Genomic DNA, 16639 nt, shown 5'->3' on the forward strand with positions numbered 1-16639 from the left:
TTGGAAAATGACGGGATCACGAGGGCTCTGATCTCAAGAACGGATTAATCTATTTGGGATTCATAGCTGGATGGACTATGGGGGCGGTGGTAGAAGATGTGGGAGGTGAGACCTAGCTGAAGAGGTGCTGGGGGGGGTATTCCCTTAGGGATGATGTCTTGTCCTTGGCCCTTTCTCCTCTCTCGGCTACACCCTTCCACCATGATGTTTTTGCCTTGCCATTGGCCTAAAAGCCATGGAGCCCATCGACCATGAACTAAAGACCATGGACCATGAGCCAAAAATAAATCTCTCCTGCTTTACACTGATTTTCTCAGGTACTTTGCCATAGCAACAAAAAGCGGACCAACAACTATTTAAATAAGTGAACACTCTCATAAATAATATTTTCTGTTTTCCACCTCTCCTCTCCCCACAAAGGACATCTTCAGGGAACCCATTCTGGCAATTTTGAATGGTTTTCATCTAAAAGTGACACTCTCCACATAGACTCATTTTCTTGACTGAGTTGCCCTTTAGTAGCTTGGCCAAGTCCTCTTTATCTTGGGAGACAGGGAAAGAAGACTTTTATTCTTGTTTTGAAAATCTTGCTGATTTGCCGAGCAAACCTCCAGTCTGATCTTTTTCTTTTGTAAGTTACATAAGCCGTGCTGTGTGAACTAACATCTTGTCACTCATTGTCCTAAAGCAAGAGCCAAACTGGTGAGAAGCCACCTACTGTTGAATATCAAACCTCTGCCAAAAAGGCAACAGCGACATGCTGTTCTGCTCTGCCCTGAGTGATCAGACAATTCTGAGAGCAAACAGGAACTCCGGCAGCAGGAATCAAAGGCCTTCCCAGCCAGAGTGGAGAGAAGCAAGGGAGAGGTCCGAGATTAAGGTGAGGTGACACTATGCAAATAAAGGCACCCTGACTTGGTGTTTTTTTTTGTTCAGGACTCTTGAACACCATTAGGGAAGACAGCTGCAGGCGGATGCAATTTTTATTCAATGGATGGAGAAACAACACAACACCATGGCTGGGCTGATTTTGGTTTTCATAAGGTTTGTGTGTGTGTGTGTGTGTGTGTGTGTGTGTGTGTGTGTTTATATTTGTAATTATATTCATATTCTTCTGTTGTCCTGAAAAGACTTTAAAGTACCTCAGTCTATTGTGCACACAACACACACACACACACACACACACACACACACACACACGTACACCTACATGTTTTTGGTTCAGGCCAGATTGTCTTTCATAGAGAGATTCAGACAGAATATTTGAGAGTCCTAAGCTTCATAGTGGAGTTCATCAGAAATCAATGTTTTAGTACCACTTAATTCTTTCAGAGTTGCTTCTGCTGGTCAGAACGAAATCGTAGGGTCGTAGGGTATTGGAAGGAATTGTCTTGGAAGAATTATCTCTTACAAGGTTAATAATGAAGTTTAAATGAATTTCTTTTAACATTATGTCCATATAGGTTCTTGTGAGTGCTTGTTGGAAGACGGACAGGTGATCATTTTCTTTAGCTGTTTGTTGCTTCAGAACCTTCAGAGTCGCACTGTGGCAGAGAAGATGTGAAAATGAGCAAACAGGCAGAGGGGGCGGTTTGTGGCCTCTGGTCAGTAGGGCTCAGACTGTGTCCAGCACTGAGCTCTTTATCCCCCTGCTGTTACTTGCGTGTCCCTCACAGGTTGTCACCATTACCACTGGTAACTGGCCTCAAAATATTTGAGCTGTGACTAGATTTGATGTAAGGAGTGGGTTCTCCTGGTCAGGGACAGAGTGCACACTCATGCTTAGAATCTAGAGCTCCTGGTTTCTTATTTTCAGCAGGCCTTTGTCTGGGCTGCTGTAACCAAGCACCTCGGCCTGGGTAGCTAAGACACTGATTCCTTGCAGTTCTGGGAGCTGGGAGTTGGAGATCAGGGTGCCAGCATAGTTGGGCTGTGGTCAGGGCACACTTCTCGGTTCCAGACTTGTGATTTCACATGGTGGAGAGAGCAGGAAAGCTCTCTTGGGACTCTTGCAAGGGCACTAACCCCATTCCCCAGGGCCCCCACCTCCTGAGCTCTTGTAATCCCATTGAACTCCCCAAGACCCTTCCTTGTGAGTCTGTTCTACCTAGTACCATCGCCTCGGGCTTCAACGTGAACGCTGAGAGACATGTGCATTGGGTCCTTCATATACCCCTTTGTGAGGTGGCCCCCACCAGCCCCCCCCTCAGAGGTGGTTCCAGGTCGTCTGTTTTCATTCAGTTTGTTTGCCCTTCCTGTGCCGGGGGCCGTTCTCTCCTGTTCCTGTGCCCTGCCGTTCTCTCCTGTCTCTGCATCCTCACAGTGAAATGGAGTAATGTCTCTTTCCCATTCCTGCTGTCTTATGAAGGTGAAGAGAATCCTACCAGGACGACAAGCCTGACTTTACTCCTCTGTTTATGTGCTCACTCCCTTCACCCCAGAGAAGGTGGAGTGTGACCTATCTAACTGGAGGGTTTGGAAGGAAGAACAGCCAGAGTCCTCCTTTTCTTTAGGAGCTAGCCTGCCCTTGGCCTCCCCACCCGCTCCGTGTCCTGCTGGTCCAGCATCGTCTGTGACTGCCCGAGTCTGGACAACTCTCACCCACAGGGGTGACCTGTGTCCTCCACCGCAGCCTTCCCTGGTGACATCAGGGCTGCTGGAACCACACACGGCAGTGCAGGGGGCTCAGACCCAATAGATGTTGATTTCTCACAGTTCTAGAGCTGGAAGTCTGAGGTCAAGGGGTCGGCATGCCCAGGTGTTTGTGGGGGCTTCTTCCAGGTTACGGAATGTCACTTTTTTCCCTGTGTCATCACATGGCGAAAAGAGACCATGGAAATCTAAAGGTCTCTTTCACAAGGACGTCCCATCCAGGATGGCTCCACCTGTACCTTCCGATCACTTCCCAGTGGCTCCGTCAGCAACACCATTGCTGGGTGTGGGATTTTAACATACGAACCTGGGGGTACACAAATGTTCTCTCCATACCAGCTCCCCTCTGCTGTCATGTGTGAATTACTTTCAATTGATTTTTTGGGGGGAGAAAATGGGTGCTATTTGGGCCCCATGAACCTACAACACAGGTATTGTCTTCTTCTCCAGGTCTGTCTTTACCCATCTTTTTACCTTCTAAAAACTCAGCTTAGAGATTCCCCCCTGTCTTGGTTTCCTTCCTTCCTTTCTATTCCATGCTCCTGTAGGAGCACATACACACTTTTTTTTTGTAATGTGTTTTCTTGTCTCTTCCCCACCAAAGGGAAAATTTCTTGAATGCTGAGCTGATTCATCTTTGTTTTCCTAGCATCTATCACAGAACCTGGCATATAGTAGGTACTTAAAGGTAGATAGAATGGAATCGATGAATTAGGAGAAGATCTAAGGTCATTTATTTAATCTACCAACATTTTCTTAGGACAGTTAAGTACCGTGGTCACAAGAAAATTCATGAGTGTGTCTTCTTCTTCAGAAACTGCCTTTCACATTGCTATCTTAAACTACTCCTTTAGCACCACAATTATGAAGATGGAACTCCAGGGCTTTTGTTCTAAAGACTATTCAATTCCCACTTCCAAATGTCTGAAGAGCATTTGAGTTTTGGCCCCTAAGTTTCCTTCCCAGTGTAATGATTTTGGCTGGCATATTCAGTAAACATAAAGCTGAGGGTGCAATGTGTATACACCTTGGGGATGAGAGTTTGTATTTGAGGCTTAGCAGCAGAATGCAGGGGATGGATGAGGAGCAGAAAATCTGATATATATTTCATGGCATTGCCTGGAAATAAATCCTGAGGCCTACACTAATAATGTGGCTCATTTGAAGTCAATGATTTTGAGATGAGAGGCAGAGTACCAACCGTGATTGACTCTGCAGGCAGCAGATCGGGTCTTAAATCAAAGGGCAGCCTCATCCTTGTTTGCTACAGACACTGGCACCTGCCATTCATCACCTGCTTTATTCCCACCCTGCGCATGATTGACACCTATTTATTGTCCATTTCGGTATCTTTTCATGCGTATCCATCCTATCCTCCTAAGTGGGTTGTAAGCTCCTGTGGAATAGTGTAACAACAGTGATACACTTTTTCGTAACTTGTAAGTCTGTGCTGCAGTGCCTTGTACATGGTTAATGCTCACAAAAAGTTTGGTGATTGATCCTTTGTAACATCCACAGGAAAAGTAATTCCAACATGTAAAACATGAAAATAGTTGCAAGTCCCAATCTTTATTCTCTGAAAGAGAATGGAAATCACTAGCTATTTGATGTTTTCATTGTGTCCCTTTAACTTCTCCATTATGCCAAAATAAAAGCAGATTTTTTTTCCTTCTAATTTACTTAAATAAAGGGCTATTGTATGTGAAGATAAACTAATGGAAATTCTGGAATGATTAAGTGACTCTTGGGTTCAATATTGGTAAATAATATGACACTGTAAATTTCCAGGAGAAAATAAATGCTTTAGTCTCCAAAACTGTCTGTTAAATGGAGAGACAGGTGTATCATGTTTACAAGGGATATGACATTATAAACTGAGCCAAAACAACCCATCCAGATGTGCAGTGATCTGTATCCATGAACCTAGAGAACCCTGTCACAAGTTTTATGGGTAATTTTTGTTTGTGAGTGTTTAGACACCTTAGCAGCCAACTGGAATGGGGCCAATATCAGTAACAACACAGAGATGAAACACCATTATCTAATCAACTCCCATCAAACCAGTCAGTGGTAAAACAGTGCTTCCTCGAAACACTTATTACAGATAACATTTTGGTTGTTAAATTTATGAAGTGTAAAGTTATATAACTTCTTTTTTGAAAAAGTCAAGACTGCATTTTCGTACGCACATCCACCCACAGATACTGTTTGGCAGTAGAAGCTCTAATAAGGTCATTGACAAAAATAAATTACATAAATTGTATTTAGCAATTTCCAACATTCACTGAGAAAGTCCACGCAGGGGGCATGGCCTTGCCAATTATGAAAAATGTTATCCTGAATAATTAGCATAGTGTGTTGACAAAGTGTCAGCGTGAGTGGAGACAGCGTGCTTTAGCTACTGGCATATAAGAGACGCCTTTTTGCACCCAAAGTTTTGCTAATTTAACATGTTTTCATCCTACCAGAAATCCTTATTGTAAATTTGGTAGAGGTAGTGCTTATTGTAGAAGAACCCATTTCTGTTCTATCATGCTGCATATCATGAGCAAATGTCACCCTCTCAATTTTTTGGGTGGTAGAGTGGCTACTCTCCTCCCTTGTGGTTCAGTTATTAGATGCCCCCAAAGAATGGGGGAAAATGTACATGCTTATTTGAATTTCCTATTAAAGGAGCCTTGGAACCACCTGGATTGCAGATCTCTGTGCACACCTAGATAAGATTGATTTTTCTGGGTTCTACCTATTCTTAGTCTTGCTGGATTCAAGGCATGGGCAACCTGCTGTCTAGGACACACATACTTGAGCTTCGGCAGGTGGGCAGCTTGGCCGTTAGCTGCTCCATGAACCTGCAATGATTTGGGCTGCTCTGGAAACACACCCAGCACATATTCCTGAAGAGTCTGGTGGGCTCTTCAGTATTTCTCGTGGAAAGCTCCATGATTTCAGTTTCACGATATCGACTTCTGACTTAATAAATTTCCAAAGTCAGAAAGATTCCGGAGATACACAATATCCATTGCTCTTTTCATCTTCCTGTCAAAGAAGATCACAGCAGACACCTAACACAAACCAAAAACACGTGCAAAATCAGAAGACCCTCTTCTGTCTTTGAAGCCTGTGGTCCCAGTGTAGACATGGGCCAGCTTGCCCAGGCCTCCTTGGGGCACCTCGGCTCATTCTCTCTCCTTTACCAGTGTCTCTTCTTTCCTTTATTTCATTAAATGTGGAAGCTTCTCAAGTGGTGTTTTCATTCTCTTCTTTTCCAGTGCTTAACTGGTAACCTCATCCTCTCTCATGATGTATGCTCAATAGCTCTCCCTTGAATGAATCTCCCTTCCTGAGGTCCCCATCCATTTGTGCTTTGTGTGTCTGTGCTTCACTCGGCATGCTGGAAACCAACCCGACATCCTTCCTCACGAGGTATCCTGCTCTCGTTTCCTCATTCTTGTTAACTGCAGCATCATTACCACAGTCACTCGGGTTCAAGCCTCAAAACTTCATCCTGGCTCTTTCTTTGCCTCAGATCTAATGATTCACCAGGTTTTGTAATTTCTTTATTATTGCTACATCATATGTCCCTTCCTTTCTCATTGCTAGTCCTTGGTTCATGTTTTTTTCTATCTCCTTCATAGAAAGTCAACACAACCTTCTAATAGGCACCTAAATCTCTCCTTAAACCCAAATTCAGCTTACAAAGTTCCTTTAAATGTATTTCATGGAAATAATTTTTTTTCACTATAATTCACTGTTCCAAAAGTGTCTGTTTCACCTTCTAAATATTTGTTTAATAGAATTACTAAATGATCCAGCAATGTCACTGCTTGGTACATACCCAAAGGAAATGTTCTCAACATTGTATAGGGAGAGCCATGCCACCATATTTATTGCAGTGTGGTTCATAGTAGCCAAGATGTCCATTGGCAAAAAAAGGATCAAGGTACAGCCTGCCTCCCCCACCCACACTTACGAGGAAAAAATTGCAACCTCAAAAAAGATCCCATTCTTTGTGACAGTATAGATGAACCTGGAGAACATTATGCTAAGTGAAATAAGTGAGATCCGGAAAGAAAAATACTATGTGGCCTCACTTATATATTGAATCTAAAAGAGTCAAATACATAGAAACACTGGAATGGTGGTTACCAGTAGTAGGGAGGGAAGGAAGTGGGAAACTATAGGTCAAAGGGTACAAACCTGCAGTTATACAGCATGAATAAATTTAGAGGTTTAATGTGCTGCAGGAGAATGATCAATAATACTGTATGGTACATTGAAAAAATTCTAATAGAGTAGATTTGGGTGCTCTAACACACACACACACAAAGAAGTAACTATGGGCAATTATGGGCATGTTAATTTGCTTACCTAATCATTTCACTATGTATTTCTGTGTTAAAATATCACATTGTACTCCCTATGTTTATGTAAAATAAGATGTTGATTCTTCTTTATTATGTGCTGGGTATGTTCATAAATTCTGGGGTACAAATGTGGGACATGTTCTTGTCCTTAAATAGTTCCTAAGAAGGTAATAAACAACCATAATATAGAATGATTCATATAATGATTGAAGTATTTTCCTATCTCTAAGTTAGCTGTTTAGAATTACTTTCCTCCTTATATAATACAATGTCTTGCAATTTTCAAAGTCCACATAAAATAGCATCTTTATTATGATGTTTTTTGTTGTCTCACCTGCTGATTATCTTTCCTTCTTTTGATGTCCTATATAATTTTGAATAAGTTATTTGGAAATTAATCACTTGCTAGTCTGTCATCTCTTCTATTTTGAAATCTAACAGTAATTTTATGTTTTATATTTTGTCTTATATTTTCATTTAGGTTGTGCACATCCTGAGGTTAGTGACTAGACCTTAAACTTATTGATGGAATTCAGGCCTTAGTAGTATACTACTATTACGTATTCAAACAGATTACAAATGATAAGTAATATCATTTCTATCATGATTTAAAACCAATAGTGATATAAAATAGTTTAAAATATTTTATGCACTCAAATCATTATACAAAATTTTTAACGTATGCATTTTCAACCTTCTATTCCCCTTGAAACCTATCCTTGCAATTCCTAAATCTCATCTATCTTTAGCAGTTCCCAGAAAAATTGTTGTTTAAAATATAATTCTGTGTTGTCTCCTGTGAGAAAAAATATGTTCTTCAAAATAATTTCACTACAGTACATATTCTGACTCAGGAGATGTTGATTTTTGTCAGTTTGGTCTCAAGGCAAACTTTGAATGTTAATGTAAGGAAACAAAATACAATGCTAATGATAACTGAAAATTCCATTAGATAATATTCTATGTGCTGAATAACTAACTAATTCCAGATTTTAATATAATAACGTTTTTATGGAGTAGATATGTGGTGTCTCCCAAAAGCTCAAGTATGAGACAATGCAAGAATTTTCAGAGGTGAAATAGATTATGAGAGTCGTAACCTAATCAATGGATTAATCCTCTGAAATGGATTAACTGGGTGCCAACTGTGGCCAGGTAAGGTGTGGATGGAGGAAGTGGGTGCCGAGATGTGCCTTTGGGGCTTATGTTTTTAATCCCTGCGGAGCGGAGCTCTTTCTGGGCTTCCTGGTTGCCATGCCCTGAGCTGTTTTCCTTTGCCACACGTTTCTGCCATCATGTTCTCCCTCACCTTGGACCCAGAACTGTGGAAATGGCCATCTATGAACGGAGACCTCTGGAACTGTGAGTCCCAGTAAAATAAACGCTTCCTTCTCTACGTGGCTGTTGTCAGATCTTTTGGTTACAGTGACTCAAAACCCGACTAAAACAAAATGTTAAAAAAAAAAAAAGTAAGTTTCTATGGTGATGGTATAGTTTCCGATGGGTTTATAACAAATCACCTCAGACTTAGTGGCTTGGGACAATGCAAATTTGTGTGTTCTTATAGTTGTGTAGACCGGAAGCCCAACATGAGTTTCCCTGCGCTAGAATCAAGGCGTCTGAAGGCTAGCTCCAGGAGACACTGGAGGAGGGGTGGTTCTCTCTTTTTTGCATTCTTTGACTTCCTTCCTCCTCCATCTTCCAAACCAGAACAATTGGGGGCCAAGTCTTTCTCCCACTGCCTTCTCTTTGTTTTTTTCTCTCCCATCATCATTTATCTGACCACAGCCAAAAAAATGTATTCAATTTGATGGACCCTGCAATTATATTGGGACTGTATTGGGCCAACTCAGACAGTCCAGGATACTCTTCCCATTTCAAGGTCCTTAACTTAATCACATCTACAAAATCCATTTTTCCCACACTCGGGGATGTATTCATAGATTCCAGGGATTAGGAGACAGGCATCTCTGAGGAGCCAATATTCTGTTTCTATAGTGATCAACTTTATACATCCGCAACAGTTCATTTCCGACTGAATGTTTTTCAGTATCATTGGTAACAAGTCTAGATTTTCACCAATTATGCATTCTTAGAACTTGAGGAGTCCATAGGAGCCATCTGTGGGAGTCAGCACTCCCTCAGTGGTCCTTTCTTCTGGGCAGTCATGGCCCTGCACCGTCCCCTTCCGGGTTGGACGAGGGTTGACTTTGTGATCCATAGAATATGGTGGAGGTGAGACTGTGTCTCTTCTGACGTTAGGTTATTGAAAACTCAGTGGCTTTTGCCTTGGACTCTCCCTTTAGGAAACACGAGATGCCATGGGATGGGGACCTTCCAGCCTCTTAGGAAGAGGCTCCTCTGAGGAGAAAGGCCTATATCCATAACTGGCACCGTTGCCAGTGGTGGGGGTCAGCTACCCTGCCTGTAATCCTCCAGTCCTGGTCAAGCCTTCACTTGACTTGATCCTGGCTGGCTGACAGACCGCAATTGCATCAGAGACTCTGAGCCTGAATCTCCAAGCTTAGCCTCTCCCAGATTCCTGACCTGTGGAAACTCTAAGAGATGATAAACATGCATCATCTTTTAAGCCACAATTCAGGGAAATTTGTAACAAAGCAATAGATAACTAACACATCATCTAATCCACCATTTCCAACACGTGTGCTGAGAAGCACCAATTCAGTTAGATGCTCTCTGAAACAATATTCTTTGTTCTAATAACTTTAAGAAACAGTCTATACTCTAGATTTATTCCTGGATGATTAAAATATACATTTGTGGGAAATAAATTAACTCCCTGTGCCACCTATTTTCAAGTTCACCTATGTTCTTTAAATATGCCAATTAAATTTTATCTTACAGCATGTTGTGTGCAGAGGCCTCATAGCATCAGGGAATAACATCTATTTCCTATTGACACACTTTTCCTGTCCTCCTATTATACCATTAGACTGTTTATAATAGAAATTTTAATACAAGTAAAAAGATGTGTTTAAGAGCAAAATACCTTATTCTGTCTTCAGTTGCTTGCGATTTAAGATGAATAAAGTACTTGAGGTTTTGGTGAAAAAATATATAATATATGAGGATCCTAGGACTCTGGTGAGGAAAACAGTAGTTCCGTCTTCACAGTTTCCCCTCCTGTTTTTTAGAGGTTGCTCTTTGATGTTCTTCTAGCCTTGTTCGCCCCACGGGGTAGGGATTCTACAGGGACTAAGGGCACTTTCCCACCTAGACCTGTGCCCCTCTTCTAGACTCTATTCGGGGAACAGTGGTCTAAGAGCTCCTTGTTCACCAGGCCCTGACCCTGTTCCCCATGGTCTGGAAAGCATCTCCCATGGCCCCACTCTCCTAAGACCATGCCATAGTATCCAACAGTGGGTCCAAGAGATGGCCAGGGGATGGTAGCTGTTCTCTACGGTACGTAGTCGAATCTCCTGGCCCCTCCCAGTGTAAATTACAGCTGGGGTTGGAAAGGGAAGATGAATATCTTGAAGGTTAGGGGTTAGATCTCAATTTTCAGGCACAAAACTCTAAGTCTGCATTTAATAAATTAGAATTGCACCTGCCAAGTTGTTATGAAAATATATTTGTCAAGCTAAGTGGACAAGGCATATTTTATTTAGTGGTTTTATAAAATGGTATTTGTAACTTTTAAATATTTACACCCATGCTATGTGATATTAGTACTGTTATTCCTGCCCGGTAGCTTTACTGATGGACTGGCTGAGTGTGCTCTGTGTGTATACCCACATGGTGGAAGAGGTATGTAGTGAGTCCAGGAGTGGAGCGGGAGGGCATGTAATACACACCAACTTTCCAACATTCCTCTTGGCCTTGGAGCAAGGTATGGAGTTGGTTCTCACGTACCTGAACCATTAGATATAGTTGGTATTTCTGAGGTAGTTTCTAGAAGGACTTGAAAATAGTGACACCCTGTAGGTGATATTTTCATTGGCCGTTAAACTCCTGGATTGGAATTCTCAGTCCAACTGGATTCTGAGGAGCCTATATATTAATGCATTTCAATTCTTAACAGTCTCCTTTCCTCTCAGTTTATAAAGTGGGTACTAGGACCAGAAATACCAGAATTACCTGGGACCTTGTTAGAAAATGAAATCTGGGTAGCCCTCCATACCACAGACCTATTACAGACCCCCCCGGGGAGGTCTACCTATTAATCTAAGTCCTCCAGGTGATGCAGGGCAGCTGCAGCTAAGGCTTGGGAACCACCCTTGTTGTCTGTCTCTACTTCCTGATGGAGCCAATCAGACAAATATGGCTTAAAGTTTTCTTATTTCTGGCCACATTGACTCAATAGACACCATACAAACACCATTAAGAAAAACTATGGCATGACTTTATAAGTGGAACAAAGAGAGCTTCCTTTAAGTTCTTTCTAGAAGAAATGCGCATGGTATTTTAGATGTCACGGTCATTGCAAAATCTTACCTATTTAGTGTCTTTAGTTAATGCTTGCTCTCTTGAATTTCTTTGCTTTTATATTTAACTTTGGTTCCAAGTTGTAGTTTTTATATTGTTGTTTTTCAGGATCTAACCCCCCCAAAGGGTGCTTCATCAAAGACTGAAATGTCATAAAGTAAAAATAAATAAAGTTAATGCTGAACCTGATTTGGAATAGAAAAAGAGAAAACACAGTTCTTTCTCCACATGCAATTTAGCATCTGAAAGAAAACAAATCTGTTGCTTGGTTTCCCTTATTTTTTTTTTCTCCTACAGTTTTATTAAATTTTCTGATCGCAATAGCAATGCAAATCCACTCTGATATTCACTGTGAAATGAATGATTCTAAAAAGCTGTTTTTATCTAGTGACAGGAGAAGTAGAAAATCAATTGTATTGATTTCTGAACTTTCAAGTAGGGTTAGTATTTATTAATTTACTTATTGATGTTTAATATCGTGTTGCTTTATATCTACTTAGAAATAAAGTGAATTCATATATATGGAAAAATCAAGAGAGGGTCGCCATGGTTTGGGTAAGTACCCTCCCGAAAGACCTGTGTGTTAGGAGGCTTGGTCTCTAGCTTATGGGATTATTGGGAGGTGGTAGAACTTTTAAGAGGTAGGAACTAGTGGGAGCATGTTAGGTTATCAGAGTGAGCCTTCTGAGGAGAAATTGGGACCCTGACCTCTTCTTCTGCTTCTTTTGCTTTCCTTTTACTTATAGGTGAGAGTCCTCCTCTACCATGTGTTCCACCACAGACCTAAAGCAAAAGGACCAAGCATCCATGGACTGAAACCTCTGAATCCGTGAGCCAAAAGAAGCCTTTTCTCTTTCTAAATTGATTATCTCAGGTATTTTGTCACAGTAATGGAAAACTGACACATGGATTTAATATATAACTCTATGTTGGATATGTATTCTAGTTGTCATAGGGACAGCTCTTACATTTTGGTCATTGGTTACTTTCCTGATCTTATTTACCAATAGTCTTAATATGGATGTTGCAGCCAGTGACATTGCTTATTCAGGTGAATGTGAAATGAATAGATCCTGATCTATGGCAACCTCTTAAACCTACCTATGGGTATCTCTAGGCTGTGAAACCACTTCCATCATTAACTGTTAGTGCTTTTGTTCTAAAAGGCACTTTTGATGAGTAGAGTTCAACAGAGGGTGGCTTGTGCTCATTGACTTTTACTTTATAATTATTTTTACTTGTCATTTATAATTATCTTAGTCATGGTTTGGGTCTAGGTTTAGTGTCTACAAATTTACTTTAGGCTTTTCAACAGCAAGCTTCCTTATTTCACTTGCATTTCTACTACGACCTAATATTTTTATATTCTTACTGGAAATTGAAAAAAAAATTAAATGAACTTTGAAGGTTACTTGAGTCATATCCAATTGTGTACCAACGTTATGAAGGCATACGGAACATATATGGTAAAAAGAGAGTTCTTTTAGAATAGCTCACTTAATTTCATAGCTGTGCTTTAACATGTAACTCCCGAGTTCTGTCAGAGGATTTCTATGATTCATACAAAAATTCTTAAACTCCAATTTTTATGTTAAAAATAGGTAATTTTGTATCAGTTCTTCTCAGTCAAAGGAAGTAGCAAGTAATTTGTTCTTTCACTTTTTTTACAGAGAAAAAAAGATACAGAAAACATAAAGCTTCAGGTTGAGAAAAATTTAAGGATGTATAGTGTGATAATCAGTGAGAATTTCCTGGGTTTTGTGCTTACAAAATAAATTTCAAGTTTCAATTTTTATTTACTTAAATGGTTTATGTACATTTAAATATTGAAGTATTTCTTAAGTATTTATAATCAAAATAAATGTTTGAAATTAGAAAACAAGAAGAGATGATTTTCTCATCAGCAGTAGAGTGCTTGCCTAACATATGTGAGGTTCTGGGTTCTGTTTCCAGTACCACAAAAAAAAAAAAAAAAGAAAGAAAGAAAGAAAGAAAAAAAATATTTCTATTTTTTTTTTTCAATTTGCTGTAATTAAAAATTACTTTCGCTGGGTATGGTGGTACACATCTGTTATCCCAGAAGCTTAGGAGGCTGAGATAGGAGGATCCCTAGTTCAAAGCCAACCTCAGCAATAGAAAAGCACTAAGCAACTCAGTGAGTCCCTGTTTCTAAATAAAATATAAAATAAGGCTGGGTTTTGTGGCTCAGTGGTTGAGTGCCCCTGAGTTCAATCCCCAGTTACCCCTCCCCCACCCCCAAAAAAAGACTTCTCAACTTGATTCTATTTAAGGAAAGTGAATTTCTTGATTCATGTTGTATGACATTGTATATAATATTGTTTAGTAGCCTGCACTACGTTTGCCTCTTTAAGAAATGACCATAGGGGAAAAAAAAGACAACATAACTTCATTCATCTTTCATTTTAGACTAGTAATTGTTTAAAACCTGAATAAATGAGAATATGACCAACTAAACTCTGACTACACTCAGACAGTGTTCTACTCACTCAACACAATACATTGAAAAATCTGTATCTTTCATTTCAGTCCAAATGCATTTCCAGTATGCAACACATATTTATTATCTGCTTCCCATGTGCAAAGTATCTTTCTAGAAACTCTGATTACAAGCATGAATTTAAAAAAAAAAAACAACAAAATTTCCTGCCCCCCAAAGAGCTTGTGGTCTAGTAGAGAGAAAAAAAAACAAAATATACACAGACAATAAATATAAATTTATTTATAGGCCTTTTACACTGAGAGTCTGATGCTATAAACAACTAAGTGTCACATGGGTGCAGTGGGCTAAGCTTTTTTAAAATTCTAAGTTCATGCTTGGGCGTGAAATTTAATTAATGTGTCAGGCACAATGGTAATAGAACCTGGTCAGATGAAGAAGTGTTAGCCACACTTCCACTGAGAGATACAGGTCTAATGAAGTTACTCCTTGCCAGATACAAAATAATTAGTTAACCTACATTGGGAAGGTCAGGTATTTTGAAATACCCCATAAATATAGAGAATATAGCTATAATTATAAAATAATACTGTAATTTTGCACCTACAAGGTTAATTTTGTATTACTAAAGTAAATTGAGACCTTGTAAGTCTCAACCGTGTATGATTTAAAGTGCAATCATTGAGCAATATTTTTAGCTTGGTCTTCGCTAATCCTCAGGAGATGCTGGAGAAGGAATGTTGAGTAGAGGTTGATCTACTATCAGGACAGCTGAAGGTAGCCTCCAGGGTGCAAGGACCATGAATGTGTTCTCAAAGCAAAATGAAGAGCTGCAATTTGTATATCGCAACAACACCAGACACCTACAGGAGATGAATCCTCACTTCTCCTTCTGGGATAGGCCTGTCGTGTGCAGTTTTATTACATTTTACAGGTGGGATAAATAACTAGCTTCAGGTTGGTTGCAGAGTAGGAAATAAAACAGAGCTCTTTTTATTTCTTGTAATTTAGCTACTGCTTTCCCTAAACAAGTCAAGATATACTCTCTTAACAAGAGTCTCCAAGTTAGGGGTAGACTGTGTCTTCCATATCATATAACATTGGTCACACAGTAGGTGCATGTAGTATTTTTTTTATTCTTCTTGATTTGGGTTTTATAAAATTAGCTGGTACTGAATTAGAAAGATAAAACATCAGAGGAGTGTTAATTCATGAGTATCCTCTGACTACTGGCACATTGGACACCAACTTTGGCTTTGATGGGCCTGTGTGTATCTTTCTAACATTTTCTCACTTGGAACAACAAAGGTACTATTTTGTGACTTTTATAAATGAGAGTTGCTGTAGAATAAGGAAGAATTCGTTTCAATTCTTCTGAGAAACTTACAATGTAGATATATGTTATTACGAGCATGAATAATAACAATTTATTATCTCGGCCAGAATACCAGTGCAAAACTCATTTGCATAGGCAAACATTTGTTAGTGTGTGGAGGTTTCAAACTCAGCCTCCATTCAGAGGTAATAGATACCTAAATGGATTTTTCTTTTTCATGAATGCACTTCAAGGTTTAGAAGCAGATGAATTGTTATAAATATCAGAAAATAATAACAAATTTTTAAAAATCACTAGAGCCTGCTAAATTTATAGTGTGAATGGAAGTAGAAAATCACAATCCTTTGAAACATCGAATTTGATTCTTTAAATCTATTTATTTTTTTTTCATTCAAGTTAGAAGCTCCACCACAAATTCCTCAGACTTGCTGGAGTTGGGTTTTTACTGAACTTAAGATGCTTTGTTTAGAATGTGGTTTTTATGTTTTTTTTTTCTCTTTCTCTCAGGGAATAGGAAGTTGTCTGTCCTTTTGTAGCAAGAGAGACCATGAACCAACCATAAGATGGAAATAGCATCAGTAAATCTTGTAGCTGGGAGATCCTCGTGATGCCTTTCTAATGTCTATTAATAAACGAGGAGTTTCTGTGTTGTGAGAACGAGCTGTACCTGAAGGGAGTAACGTGTTCTCGAAAGGCATTGACTCTCATATATGTGAAGAGCACATATTCTTATTCAGAGCTGTTTCAGCAGGTAACTTTAGGTACAAGTTACAGGAGAGTAAATACTAATACTGCATAAGGGACGATTTCTCGTAGTGACCTGAAACAGAAAGTACTCATACCTGGGTGGAAGGATCTAGGAAGGAATCCTGAACTCTGCAAGGGACTTGAACCCCATGAACTCCAAGGGCCTCTCAATCGCAAGTTTTGGCAGGTCCCTTGGAATCACCATCCTTATTGCCAAACACTGAAAACAAAACCTACCCAGTTCTCAGATGGATGTCCCACTCCAATTTCAACAAAACAACTCTAAATATAAAAATGTCCAAGTTTCCCACCCTTCCTAAAATCTCTGACAACTCTCTTGCCACTGAAATGCATAGATTCTCATTTCTCAACAACATTCCCAATTATTGTTCCATTTATTCTCATTCTCTGTCAACTAGGTAGGCCTTCAGCATCTTGTACTTGTAGTCACAACTCTCTTGCCACTGTTGGCCCATCCAACTTTTAACCTATCATTTCCTTAAAACACCACTTTTATTATGGCTTTCTCGTTAAGGGTTTATTCCTCCTTTATCCCTATTAATGTATTCAGATTCAAAATCTTTCTTCATGGTCCCCCTTAAACAAGCTGTAGGTACCAGTACAGCTCAACCCTTC

At 39.8% G+C, this 16639-nt stretch overlaps 1 long non-coding RNA gene across 1 annotated transcript in view; it reads left to right on the forward strand.

The window, feature by feature from the left end:
• The first annotated feature begins 738 nt into the window (after positions 1-738).
• LOC120892592 (uncharacterized) overlaps positions 739-16639 on the forward strand; it is a 49070-nt gene continuing 33169 nt past the window's right edge. Inside the window, exons 1-4 of the long non-coding RNA XR_005737350.2 lie at positions 739-880; positions 11963-12017; positions 12209-12336; positions 15764-16007. This is a non-coding gene — a long non-coding RNA (uncharacterized LOC120892592). The remainder of the gene's footprint in view (positions 881-11962; positions 12018-12208; positions 12337-15763; positions 16008-16639) is intronic.

The sequence above is a fragment of the Ictidomys tridecemlineatus genome, chromosome 9 (assembly GCF_052094955.1).
Source record: "Ictidomys tridecemlineatus isolate mIctTri1 chromosome 9, mIctTri1.hap1, whole genome shotgun sequence".
Taxonomy (NCBI): Eukaryota; Metazoa; Chordata; class Mammalia; order Rodentia; family Sciuridae; genus Ictidomys; species Ictidomys tridecemlineatus.